General features: G+C 38.8%; 1 non-coding gene across 1 annotated transcript; it reads left to right on the plus strand.

Annotated features, from left to right (window-relative positions):
* Positions 1-8,249: 8,249 nt before the first annotated feature.
* Positions 8,250-8,356, plus strand: LOC143577807 (small nucleolar RNA R71). The gene has a single exon (XR_013143174.1). It is a non-coding gene; the product is annotated as a small nucleolar RNA R71 (small nucleolar RNA).
* The last annotated feature ends 6,633 nt before the right edge of the window (positions 8,357-14,989 follow it).

Here is a 14,989-nt window from a genome sequence, read left to right on the forward strand (position 1 = left end):
TCAAAATAAACTAAGTGTAAAACAAGTCTTCCGGGTAGGCTTTGCATCAATCTTATCTTTCCGAGTATGCTCGGCCATCATTCATAACTTGGTAACATAAAAGTGTGCTCGGGTACAGTTTCCGGGTAGACTTTACTTAAAGAGTATTTTACTAAGTAAAATACTCACCGAGTAGACTTCAGTCTTCTTGAATTTGCCAGACTTTGCCCGACAACTTCTTACGAGCAACCTTGTTCTTCGATGGTCCATTTCAACTCTTTGTCATAAAATAACTTATTAGCAAAGTGTACTCGGGAGTACTGTTCCTTGCTTGAGTTGAACCTTGCCCGATGTTACTTAGAGATATATTCCATTTATACATCAAGCTTGCTCGGACCATAATTATTAAAGAATACCTTGCCTGGTCTTCCAATCACTTGGCTTCATGGACTTGGTCAACCAAACCTTACTCGGAAGGGTAATATACTTGGTTCTGAAGAACAGACTTGCTTGATAAAGTGAACCTTGCCCTGATTTACATAAACTAGTGAACCTTACTCGGAAACACACTAATTTGCAAACCCTGCTCGGATAACCACTTAAGAAGACTATTTGAAGTAAACCTTGCCCTGTAGGCAAAATATCGTACTCGGCTAAGTAAAAGCTTGCTCGGATCCCAAGGTGTGCTCGGATTCAATACTTAGCAGTTTCTGAGGAGGTTGAGAAGATTCTAATCTTCCATAATCTTCATTTAGGTCAAATCTCCTTATTTGGGTCAAACTCTTGACCCAACAACCAATTCTAAGACCTAAACGTAGAACCCTAACCGAACGACACGCAATCAATCAATCAAAGTCCTACGTGGAATCACAAACAATAATTATGTAAAAACAATATTTAACACAATAAAGATTAAATTACATAAAGCTTTTCAATAATAATGCGTCATGTAATTAATTAAAACCAAATAAACCGTCAAACAACGTCAATAATCATCAAAACCTAGGTAGTACAAAAAAGATTAGCTACTCTTGATTTTTGGACAGCCGGTATAACTTAATGTAAACACCATAAAACTCAACCAATTCATAATTAAACTCATTCAATAATCAATATCAATCAAGCACAACTAAATCCTCAATTCAAATGCAAAACAATTCAAGTTTAAAGATCAAATCAACTAGTTATGAAACTTGAGTAAAAGAACAAAGTTTAAGAGTATTTTACTATCAAGTGTGGTTAAGTTTATTGATGAAAAATACCCTGAGCTGCTGTACCAAGTCTCCCTCTTTGCTACCACTGCTTCGAACGGAACTTCTATGTGAGATGGGGTGTGGTTTATAATTTTTTTTGTTTGCTTTTCTTTGAGATGTTGTTCCACGTGAATTCCAGCCACACAATTATATGTGTGTTCCCGTAAACCCAACAAACCTTTAAACAAAACAGCCGACCAAACAAAACACCACAAACTTCAATTCTTTTTCTTCCGATCGGGAATTAGTGAGCTGCCAACTTGGGTGCTTAGGGTTTTATTTTTTAAGTTATATTATACATTAAGACATGTAAAGCTTTCTCTAGCGGGCTTGGGTCGGGCTTTGATCTTTGGTCTTGTTAACTTGATCATAAAGGCCTCCAATATCTTCAAAAACCCGAACCTTTTCTCTTTTAAAACTCGTCACCTACACAAAATAATAAACTTTGTAAGATCATATAAAAACAAGCCATAATTATTATTTATTATACGATTAAGCACTTAAAATATGATAAAAAGGATAGGAAAAGTAAGTGTGTTTTACAACACATCAAACATCCCCACACTTAAGTCTTTTTCGTCCCTGAAAAAGTAATCTACACAGGATCATAACCAAGTGAAAAAAAACAAACTATCAGATTATTATCATTTTCAAAGCACAAGAAACAGCCTGACATGATTGCCGATATTGTTGTCCACTTAAACCCAGCCACCAGCCAATCAAGCCCCCCTTTTGCATTAAACATTTTAATTTCAAAAATTAAGGCTACACCTACCCCATCTCAGACAAAGAGAGCTAGAAAAAACTAGAGTCAAAGCAAACTGGTTCGAAAAATCACCATATGCCAAGGACTCGTTGATAGTACTAATTAGATGCACTCGGTGAAATTTAGATGGATGATAGGTCATGTGGAGGTCGTACGAGCTATTCCTAAATATTATTGGACTTTGTCCTATAAATCCCTAATTTGATATTTATTGACTAAGAACCTTCGAGCCCCAATAGTGTATCCTCAGAGTCACCTTCCCAAGGTAACACGTAAACTCTAAGTCTCGTCTAGTATATGCATCATTGGCCTCTTTTTCTAACTTTAAACAATGCTCATTTGGCATTTTACAATACATAACTTTCTTCATAAGCATTTTGCCTGTCTTGAACAACTTTGGATAATACAATACATAACAAACTTTCAAAACATACTTTTTTTTTCTCTCTTTTTTTTTTTCTTTTTTCATCTCTTTTTTCTTTTTTTTTCAATCTTTTATATCACCCTAAAATATATAACTATTTCTAAGCTCGTAAAAAGATGGACATGTGGTGGTGTGCTGGTTTGAGTGCATCTAAGTATAACCATCTCAAAGTTTTCAGATTATGGTAATCCTCCCTAAGCATCGAAATTCGTTTTCATCGTTTTTTCAAATTATTATATATATAAAAACTGCTAAAGAGGACTAATAAAGCTAGCTGGGCCTACCGACACATCCCAAATCAGATATGTGAACCATTCCTTCTTTTATTATTATATTATATATATCAAAAGTTCCGAGAGTTCGTTAGCACATTGGTAGTAATATCATTTCCTGCTTAACGTAGAACAAAAAACAATTTTCAAGGGACATTTTCTCTTTAAAACTCTTTATTTATTTATTTATTTTTTTTATTTTTATTTTTAATTTTTTTAATTAGATATTTTTATAACTTTTTTTTTAATTTTTTTTTCCTACAACTAAGTAAAATAAATTCCCATCCCCACACTTAGAACGAAATCGTCATTGATGAGAAAAACGAAAAGAAATAAAATAAAATAAAAATAAAAACTTAAAGTAATCAAAATTAAAACTGAGAACGGGTTACTCCCCTGGTTTATATGCAGAGTCTTCATCAGCTGTGTATCAATCGAGCGACCGTATAGCATTTCATTCGCGGCCGCAACCCCGGGAGAACCAGTTCCAAAACGCCACCAGAGCTACCATGCGCATAATGATACCTGCAATAACTCAAACTCGCTCTCACGTAACGGCATACAAAACATAAAGCAAAAACATAAGAAATAAACATATTTTTGTGTTTTTGATTTTTTTATTTTTTTTTGTTAATTTTTTTCAATTTGATTTTTTTAACTAACAAAAATAAAATAAATGAAATAGATAATAAAGAAAATCATAATACACACTCTACAACTCGGGCGGTCTCCCGAGTGATGCATCCAACGTGTCTACGCCTCGGTGAGTGAGTCAAGGTAGAACACCTTGACTGTCTGATCAGCTACTGGCTCGCCTATGTAGTGCTTCAACCTCTGACCGTTCACCTTAAACTTCCCGCTTTCGTCTTCAATCTCAATTGTGCCGTACGGGAATACCTCAGTAATGGTGAACGGGCCTGACCATCGGGAATTCAGCTTTCCAGGAAGTAATCGTAATCGGGAATTATATAACAAAACATGATCCCCACACTTGAAATGTTTATCACCTCTCAACTTTCTATCATGTAGCTCTTTAGTCTTCAGCTTATAATTGTACGAGTGTGCATATGTATGATCGCGAAGTTCCTCTAACTCATGTATCTGATGGAAACGGTTCTCGCCCGCGGATAAAAGATCAAGGTTAACTATTTGAAGCGCCCAAGAAGCACGATGCTCCAACTCAACAGGTAGATGGCAGGCTTTCCCATAAATCATCCGAAACGGTGTGGAACTGGTCGGAGTTTTGTACGCTGTACGGAAAGCCCACAAAGCATCATCTAATTTGTCGGACCAATCCTTTCGGTTTAGCCCAACCGTCTTCTCAAGAATGCGTTTAATGCCCCGGTTACTCACATCTGCCTGTCCACTGGTCTGTGGGTGGTAGGCAGTCGCTAGCCGATGGGTGACCCCATAGCATTGCAACGCCTTCTTCATCCGCGCGTTGCAGAAATGAGTACCTCGACCGCTGATCAAGGCTTCCGGTACACCAAAACGAGAGAAAAGATTATTAAGAAATCTCACTACAACTTGGGCGTCGTTAGTGGGCAAGGATTTGGTTTCGACCCACTTGGAGACGTAATCAACTGCCACAAGTATGTACTTGTTCCCTTTAGATGACGGGAACGGGCCCATAAAATCAATACCCCAAATGTCAAAAACCTCGCAAACCTGAATAGCATTTTGGGGCATCTCATTTCGAGATGAGATGTTACCGACACGCTGACATCGGTCACAACTTTTTACAAACGCATGAGCATTTTTGAAAATCGAAGGCCAATAGAATCCTGAATCGAAGACCTTCTTAGCAGTAAGAACAGCACCATGGTGACCTCCTGTCGGTCCCTCATGACAGTGGCTCAAAATCCGCCACCCTTCTTTAACATCCGCACATCTCCTCACCAGCTGATTAACACCTATACGAAAAAGAAATGGGTCGTCCCAAATGTCGAAATTTACGTCAGCAAAGAATTTCTTCTTTTGCTGGTGAGACATCCTCCTAGGGAGGGAACCATCAACGAGAAAGTTCGCTATATCGGCGAACCACGGGTAGCCGTCATCCTGGGCTTTGAAAAACATAAGATTCTCTATCGGGAAATGGTCATTGATGATGACCCCAGCATCTCCAATCTCGGCCCTCTCAAGACGTGACAAATGATCGGCCGCTACATTCTCGGCCCCTTTTTATCACGGATTTCGATATCAAACTATTGGAGCAGCAGGATCCATCGGATGAGACGAGGTTTAGCGTCCTGCTTGTTGAAAGATAACGAATGGCAGCATGATCTGTGTAGACGACTGTTTTGGACAGAACAAGATAGAACCTAAACTTATCAAATGCAAACACCACAGCTAACAACTCTTTCTCGGTGGTGGTGTAATTCTCCTGAGCAGTGTTCAAGGTCCGACTCGCATAGTAGATCGGGTGGAAGTACTTCTCCTTCTGCTGTCCAAGCACCGCTCCTACGGCATAGTCGCTCGCGTCGCACATCAATTCGAATGGCAAAGACCAGTCGGGAGCAATCATGATCGGGGCGTTAACGAGTTTGTCCTTTAGAAGATAAAACACCTCGATACACTGTTCAGAGAAGACAAATGGAGCGTCTTTCTCTAGTAGCTTGGTCATCGGTCTCGCAAATTTTTAGAAATTTTTAATGAACCGGTGATAGAAACCTGCATGACCTAAGAAGCTACGGATGGATCTTACAGCAGTGGGCGGGGGAAGATTAGAAATGGTTTCAATTTTAACTCGATCGACCTCGATCCCCGCACTCGAGATCCTATGTCCTAGAACAATGCCCTCGCGTACCATGAAGTGACACTTCTCGCAGTTGAGGACTAGGTTGGTATCGACGCAACGAGCCATCATCTTATCAAGGTTGGAGAGACAATGATTGAAAGAATTCCCGAAGACAGAAAAATCGTCCATGAAGACCTCCGTGGAATCCTCGATCATGCCGTGAAAGATCGCCACCATACATCCCTGGAAAGTAACTGGAGCGTTACAGAGTCCAAAGGGCATACGTTTATTGGCAAACATGCCGTAGGGGCAGGTGAATGTGGTTTTCTCCTGATCATTAGGAGAGATAGGGATTTGGAAATGCCTGGAGAAACCATCCAGAAAGCAGTAGTACTACTGACCCGCCAAACGCTCAAGCATCTGATCAATGAAGGGTAGAGGAAAGTGATCTTTCCTAGTGGGATCGTTCAGTCTGCGGTAGTCGATGCAGACTCTCCAACCGATCATGGTCCTAGTGGGAATAAGCTCGTTCCTTTCATTGGTGACGACAGTCATGCCACCCTTCTTGGGAACCACTTGGACCGGACTCACCCAGGCGCTGTCAGAGATGGGAAAAATGATTCCCGCATCAAGAAGTTTAATGATTTCTTTCTTAACGACCTCTAGCATTTTCGGATTAAGCCTCCGTTGAGGCTGAACGACGGATTTGAAATTATCCTCCATGAGGATTTTATGAGTGCAGAACGAGGGATTAATCCCTTTGATGTCGATAATTTTCCATTCTATCACCTCCTTGTGCGCTTTCAGCACCTTCAACAACTTCAACTTCTCAACCTCCGTCAAGGCAGACGCGATGATGACGGGTAGCTTCCTCTCTTCGTCCAGGAATGCATACTCCAGATGATAGGGTAGATCCTTAAGTTCTAAGGAAGGAGGAGGGCTTTCAACGGAAGGTCGGTCTCTCGGATCGTCTCGCACAATCTCAACAGCTGACTCTGAATCTAGGGGTGGTGACACGGTGTCATCCATCAATGGTTGAGTGGTCATGGCAACCATCTCAACCTCTGAAATATCCCTATCGAGAATCTGTGGGTCCAAGGTAGGTCCTCCACAGATGTCGGTGAAAAACTCTCGCACATGTGATACGATGGTGTCAACGAAATACAGGGAGTCGTCCGCCGACTTGGGGTGCTTAAGTGACTGTCTTACGTCAAAGGTGACGTTATCTTCCCCAACTTTCAGAATCAATTTGCCCTCACGGACGTCGATCAACGCCTGTGCAGTAGCAAGGAATGGTCGCCCTAAAATGAGTGGGATACTATCATCCTCATTCATATCCAGAATGTCAAAGTCCACCGGGAAGATGAACTTGTCGATACGAACAAGCATGTTCTCGACCACCCCTCGCGGGTATTTCACAGAACGATCAGCATGTTGGATACTCATTCGGGTTGACCTCGGTTCGCCAAGACCTAACTTACTGAACACAGAATACGGCATGAGATTGATGCTGGCCCCAAGGTCGGCCAAAGCATGTCGAACCGTATCGTCACCTAAGATGCAGGAAATTGTGAAACTCCCAGGATCGGCCATCTTTTCAGGCAACTTGCTCTGCAAAACTGCAGAGCATCCAGCACTCAACGGAATAGAAGAGACCTCAGCTAGCTTCTCCTTATTGAAAAGAATGTCCTTGAAGAATTTGGCATATTTGGGCATCTGAGTAAGCGCCTCAAGGAAAGGAATGTTTAGGTGAAGCTGCTTGAGAAGTTCAAGGAACTTGGAGTTTTGCTCCTCGTCCCTGTCTGATCGGAGTCTCCCAGGATAAGGAAATTTGGGTTTGTAGACTCTGAGAGGTGGGTTTGATGATGATGGTATATCGATCGGCTTCATACTCGCAAGAATAGTCTGTTGGCGTGCCTCGGCCGGAGGAGACTCCATCTGGATCTCCTCGTCCACCTGCTCCTCTTCATCGACCGCAGGTGTGACAACTCTCGAAGGATTAGCCTCTCTTTCTCTTCTTGCACCGCTTCTAGTAGTCACTGCTTTGGCGAACCCTCTCGGTTTTTTCTCAGTATTACTTGGTAGTGAACCTGGTACTCTCTCGGATAACTGCCTGGCAATCTCTCCGACGTGACGCTCAAGATTAGCTAGAGACGTGACTTGGTTCTTCAACATAGCATCGTGTTTCGCAAATTTCGCCTCATTCGTCACTCGGTTCCTCTCATCTCGCTTCAGTAGCTCAGCCATCATCTCCTCCAGTGAGGCTTTCTTCTCCTCTCTCCCCGCTTGTTCCTAACTCTCTTGACCTGAACTCCCCTGCCCGAATAGATTCTCTCGACGCTGGTTTTGGTATTGGGCTTGGTAGCCACTGGCTTGTCCCCCTCGATAGTTATTCTGATTTCTCCAGCCAGTGTTCCCGCCGAAGTCGGGGTTTTGATATCTCAAGGGTTTGTTAACGAAGTCAATCTCCTCCTTATTGCTACCCGGGTTAACAGGACAGTCAATGGTGTCGTGACCCCCTCGGCAAACCTCACACTTCGCGACACTCTTAACGGTAAGATCTCTAACGAGTTTGTTCAAAGCATCAATCTGCGCCTGCATGCTGGTGTTCGAATCGACCTGAAGTACTCTTCTCGATGACGTTGAAGAATTTCTGCCCCCGTGCCCCTCATAGCTCGCTGCTAGATCATGAAAAAGGACGACACTCTCATCGGGATCTTTGTTCTTAAGGAGGTTCCCGTTAGCAGTTTGGTTCAACATCTCTCTCACGTGCTGAGTGGCTCCATTGTATAATTTCTTGATGACATTCCACTTATCTAAACCATGATGAGGACAACTAAGAAGGAGGTCCTTGAATCTTTCCCAAACTTCCCCGAAAGACTCGTCGGATCTCATGCGGAAAGAACAAATCTCCTCACGGAGTCGAGTGGATTTAGATGGCGGAAAGAATTTGGTTATGAATTTCTCTTGAAGGCCCGCCCAAGTGGTGATTGATCCTGCAGGTAGTGACTTAAGCCATTTATAGGCTTTGCCGGTAAGTGAGAAGGGGAAAAGACGGAGATAGATGGCTTCATCATTCATGTTGCCGATATTGAAAGTTTTGCAGATTTGAACAAGCATGTCGATGTGGTTTGAAGGGTCTTCGCTCTCTAGCCCTTCGAATTGGAGTGCGGTTTTGATGAATTGCATGACGTGGGCATGAATGGACCAGTTGCCAGCGGCGGCACCGTTCGGTAAAGTGATGCTTGAATGAGGATTCGTTGTCGGCCTACCATAGTCAGCTACTACTCTCCTAGGCGGTTGGTCACCCATGTTCCTATCCCTAGAAGAAGCGGAAGAAACAGAAGAAGAAGAATCAGAACCTGTCGGTGAAACAGAACACTCTCTCTCGGGCTCGACTTTCTCGGTATTGTCAGACGTTTCAAGCTTCGGCGGTCCTTGTGAGCAGGTATGACGCATACGACTAAAAAGAAAAACTAAAATTAACTAAGCTAAAAGTAAACTAAAAACAAATAAAAACAAATAAGCAAGTAAAAAACAGGTAAGTCCCCAAAATCGGGTCGCTCTCTAATCGCCTCAAACTGTGTCCCCGGCAACTGCGCCAAAAATTTGATGTGCGAAAATATATATATAAATAAAACACGAATCGCAACTAAGCTTTAAAAAAAACCAAACAACCTATCCTAGTTCACATAAACGGAAAGTGTACCGAGCGCGTATAGCAAAGATCAGGGAAGTCCGGATATCGAACTCGAAGACACGTGAGAACGGCTCAGATTATAAACCCTAATCCAAGTCCTACCTTAAAATATTTAATTGATTTTATTATTATTTTTTATTTTATTTTAATTAACTAACTTGCTTAACTTAACGAAACTAACGAGAAAACTTAACGGAACTTACGAAGCTTTTAACAAATATAGAGAAACGACTACCTAGGCAAGAATCTTATTGACAGGTCAACGGTTAACGGAATTAACTAATCACACGACACCGGGATCTTAAAATAATCAACTACGACTTATTGAAGTTCGCTAGATCACCTCTCGGTCTCACCAACTAACCCTCACAAATCTAAGAAGATTGAATAAATGCACCGGGAAAAAGATTATTAAGGTACCCAAATGACGCATCTCCTCTCGGACTCAACGACACAAAACCCGCTTAAAATTGGTACTATCAATTATAGGGATAAAGGGGTAACAATATTTAACTATATCTAAGACACATATTTGCACACAAAACTAAACCGGATAAGACCAAAACTCGCTCTCGCGCAATTCTAACCTAACCGAATAAAGACGCGAGACAAACCGACTCCCTATTACCTCTCGGTCGCAAGGAAGGTGAAACTATTGAATTTTAATAATTAAATACACTCAAGATTCCTATGGTCGCGCTAACCACAAATAGATCAAAAACACCAAGTCTAAGACCTAAACGTAGAACCCTAACCGAACGACACGCAATCAATCAATCAAAGTCCTACGCAGAATCACAAACAATAATTATGTAAAAACAATATTTAACACAATAAATATTAAATTACATAAAGCTTTTCAATAATAATGCGTCATGTAATTAATTAAAACCAAATAAACCGTCAAACAACGTCAATAATCATCAAAACCTAGGTAGTACAAAAGAAGATTAGCTACTCATGATTTTTGGACAGCTGGTATAACTTAATGTAAACACCATAAAACTCAACCAATTCATAATTAAACTCATTCAATAATCAATATCAATCAAGCACAACTCAATCCTCAATTCAAATGCAAAACAAAACAGTTGACCAAACAAAACACCACAAACTTCAATTCTTTTTCTTCCGATCGGGAATTAGTGAGCTGCCAACTTGGGTGCTTAGGATTTTATTTTTTTAAGTTATATTATACATTAAGACATGTAAGGCTTTATCTAGCGGGCTTGGGTCGGGCTTTGAGCTTTGGTCTTGTTAACTTGATCATAAAGGCCTTCAATATCTTCAAAAACCCGAACATTTTCCCTTTTAAAACTCGTCACCTACACAAAATAATAAACTTTGTAAGATCATATAAAAACAAGCCATAATTATTATTTATTATACGATTAAGCACTTAAAATATGATAAAAAGGATAGGAAAAGTAAGTGTGTTTTACAACACATCAAACATCCCCACACTTAAGTCTTTTTCGTCCCTGAAAAAGTAATCTACACAGGATCATAACCAAGTGAAAAAAAACAAACTATCAGATTATTATCATTTTCAAAGCATAAGAAACAGCCTGACATATTGACCGCGATTGCCGATATTGTTGTCCACATAAACCCAGCCACCAGCCAATCAAGCCCCCCTTTTGCATTAAACATTTTAAGTTCAAAAATTAAGGCTACACCTACCCCATCTCAGACAAAGAGAGCTAGAAAAAACTAGAGTCGAAGCAAACTGGTTCGAAAAATCACCATAAGCCAATGACTCGTTGATAGTACTAATTAGATGCACTCGGTGAAATTTGGATGGATGATAGGTCATGTGGAGGTCGTACGAGCTATTCCTAAATATTATTGAACTTTGTCCTATAAATCCCTAATTTGATATTTATTGATTAAGAACCTTCGAGCCCCAATAGTGTATCCTCAGAGTCACCATCCCCAAGGTAACACGTAAACTCTAAGTCTCGTCTAGTATGTGCATCATTGGCCTCTTTTTCTAACTTTAAACAATGCTCATTTGGCATTTTACAATACATAACTTTCTTCATAAGCATTTTGCTTGTCTTGAACAACTTTGGATAATACAATACATAACAAACTTTCAAAATCGTAAACTCTAAGTCTTGTCTAGTATGATGAATGAGATGAGAGATTAGAGAATTAGAAAGGAAATTATGACCCATTTGTCAAAATCGTTTTAGCCCATGACCTATAGATAACTAGGATAAATAATATGAGAAATTAGATAATTAGAAAGGAAATTATCACCCATTTGTCAAAATTATTTTGACCTATGACCCACGGATAGATATGATGAATAAGATGAGAGAATAGAGAATTAGAAAGGAAGTTATAACTAATATGTCAAAATGGTTTTGTTCCATAACCCATAGATATGTAGGATGCATGAGAAGAGAGATTATGCCAAAAATGAATGTAATATTGTCACATCATCCTCATATTTTATTTTATCCTTATATTTTATTTTATTAGTATTGTTAGATAATTTAGCATTTAACTTGTATGTGTATAATTTCTTCTAGATGGTATTCGCTATTTTCTTATTGAACTTTTTTCTTGATATCAACCGATATCTACTTATTTTATTTGTTCCATCTGATAGTTGAGTTATCATAAGGATCATATAAATGAGAAATGTGAGAAGGGTTTGTATCCTTTATATATATGTGAGGTATCAATTTGATCAAGTTAATGGCTAAAAATAGGTCCAACCCGTAGGTATCGTATCGGTACCGGTACCAATTTAGCCAATTTGGTATTATGTTATGGTTGTGGTATTATGGTTTACTAAATGTCGGTACCATACTGATACCCTTACCAATTTAGATAATTTGGTATTATGTTCTGGTTGTGGCATTTGGTATTCACTCTCTAGTTGGAAGGCAAAAGATTTTTCATACACGGGTCGTGTTAATTTGGTTAAATATGTCCTAGGTAGTTTATCAATCTATCTTCTATCCCTATTTAAAGCTCCAAAAAACATGATCAATATTTTGGAATAATTGGGTACCTTTTGATGTTAACTATTTTTGGTTGGAGGGAGGAGCTTGATAGAATCCAGACCAAAGATGCGTTGATATTTTGAGGGGTGGATATGTCGGAGATGGTTTATCACAACCCCGACCCTTACCCTTGACAAGGGCGCAAATACGAGCAATGGTACCGGTGTTTATTAAATTATTTTGCAGCGGGAAATTTCATCAGGACCATAGTTAGGAAAATTCATTAGAGTTTATAACATCGTGATCCTTATTTCATAAACAGGGGATAAAACTCATATTTCTACAAACATAAGTTTTATAGGGATAAACCTTAATTTACAAAAATAATCTATTTCTTTATTCTGATGACAAGCCACTTATTTAAGTTGGAGTGCTTTGTAAGACTTGTTTCTATTTCTTCATAACAGATCACTTGGAACATGTTAAAAAACATTGATCAACGGGAAATACTGATGAGTACATTCATTTGAAAATGACACATTTTTGTAGTACAACATTTAGATGTTTTTAAATTTGTCTGCTTATAAATTACCAAAGGTACTTGTCACTCGACCGTATTTGTGATTGTGGTTATATTACTAATTGGCTAACTCTTTGTCTAAAATGTAACGATATAAATAAGTAATGTGTACAAAACCCTACAATACCAGTAGTAATCATCCCATAAGTCTACAAAGACTTAATCACTATAATATAATGAAAACCGTTTGAAAACATTGTTTAAAACATCCGGATTTTTATACTCGATCATGAGTTATACAGGTTTAAAAATCTCATTGACAGTGTTGGAAAAACTAGGTGACTCACAGAATTGTGAATTGTACAAAAAAAACTCGAATATCTAACCTAAGCTTCCTGATATTAAGCACCTAATTTAACACAATGTAGCATGTGTTAGTATAAACGAAAAGGCTTTAATGATAATCACGATACTGAAAACTTCACACTATCATGACGAGAGGTCATTGTGTACGAATTGGCATCATAGTTTTGCCAAGTCAGCCTTAGCTATGCCACGTGGCCCGACACGTGACAACATGCAACATGTCACGACTACATAGCTAGCACATCGGGTGTCACGATGGGCCAATTGAGTACTCTTCGCGTAGTGCGATGTGACATTCGTCAAAATCGGGTCCCGTTTGTACTCGTTTGTATTCGTTTATGATCCGTATATCATGTAAACTGACCCGTTTTGTAAACCGAAACTTATGATATAATCAAAATGATGGTTTTTATGTTACAATATTCTTTTACACCTGTTGGGTCTTGAAAAAATTTATTTCGGGCCTTAAAGCGCGTTAAACTCACTTAAAACGAACTTCGGGGGCCATTTTGTCATTTTTGAAACTTTCTGTTTTTCCAGCCACCACCCCATCGTGATACATGATGGGAGAGACCACTTGGTGGTCACGTATCGCGACCCTGGCTCCAGACAGACCTGCTGCATATGTTTGTTTGTTGGTTCTTTGGTCCATTAAATCCAAGTTTTATCCTCTAAATCACTTGTTTAACCAAATTTAGCTCTTCCTACAAATACAAGGCCCTATCTAACATTAATCCCTGCTCATAAACTCTTTCCTCACTCAAATTCAATAATCATACAAGGTTATTTTGTGTTTATGTCAGGTTTGACTTCCAAAGTTAAACTGTTGAAGTTTTACATTTTTGTTTATTTGCTTAGTCTAAATTAATACTTGAATCATATGAAACAACATACGTATAATATACACCCCTTTTTACCTTTGGTAGTTACTTATCCGACCCCGGTTGGTTAAGTTTAAGGCCTCGTAAGGCAAGGCTTCATGGAGGACTTTGTGTTCTTGATATATATATATATATATATATATATATATATATATATATATATATATATAACTTGTTTATACATACTAACCATGCCTAACTTCTGCTCATTTTAGTTTGTTTGTCTTATTTACAAGTTCCATGGTTAAGGGTTCTAAGAGTCTAGCCTCGGTTTAACCGTAAATAGCTCTAGACCGTAAGCCGAATTTTGTTTTACTAGTTTTTGTTAAATAATTGTTTAAACATGCTTTATGTTAGATTTAAGTTTCTAAAATCATTTTTTATAAGTTCTATGGTTATGGGTTGGAAGATTCTAAACTCGGTCTTAACCCGAAATTAGATCCGAACCGGAAACCGAACTTTCATTTAAAGACTTTATTGTTAACTTTTTGGTTGTAAACTTAAGTTTCATCATTTATAAATTATTATACAAGTTCTTTGATATTTGGGCATGTGGAACCCATCTATGAACTTATTGTGAGATGGAAACCGAACCAAACCAAACTAAACTGATTTTCACTCGCTTAAGACACACAAGTGTGTTTTTAGCTATCAAGACTTGTATATTTATGTAAAAGATATTTTACAAACTGATTTTAAATATTTTATTAAAGTACTTGGAATGTTGAATCCAACTTGACTTATAACAAAGTTTGGACCGACAAACCGAACACTCGCTTAACGTGCGTTGTTAGTTCTAAAACAATAGAACTACATACTTGGTTAAGTGTTAATATATTTTTATGAGTTATCTCATAACATTTAATATTTTGGAAAGTTGACTTTGGGCTTGACCAATTATTAAGACCTGAACCAACAACCCGAACACTTGTTAAAAACCCATTTTAGTATCTATATTCCAAGGGACTTGCATTCTTGCATTTTTACCCACCTTATTACTTAACATAGGTTGAGTAAATATTAAGGTTAGATACTTTAACCCGGTTTCGAGCAAACTTACATTTTGAAAGGGTTATTATTACAATTTCTTAAATAGTTACTTTTTAAACCTTAAACTTTAAATGCTTACAT

This window comes from Bidens hawaiensis, unplaced genomic scaffold, assembly GCF_021521415.1.
Source record: "Bidens hawaiensis isolate Kalapana, Puna unplaced genomic scaffold, B.hawaiensis_p1.1 tig00028813_1, whole genome shotgun sequence".
In the NCBI taxonomy this organism is placed as follows: domain Eukaryota; kingdom Viridiplantae; phylum Streptophyta; class Magnoliopsida; order Asterales; family Asteraceae; genus Bidens; species Bidens hawaiensis.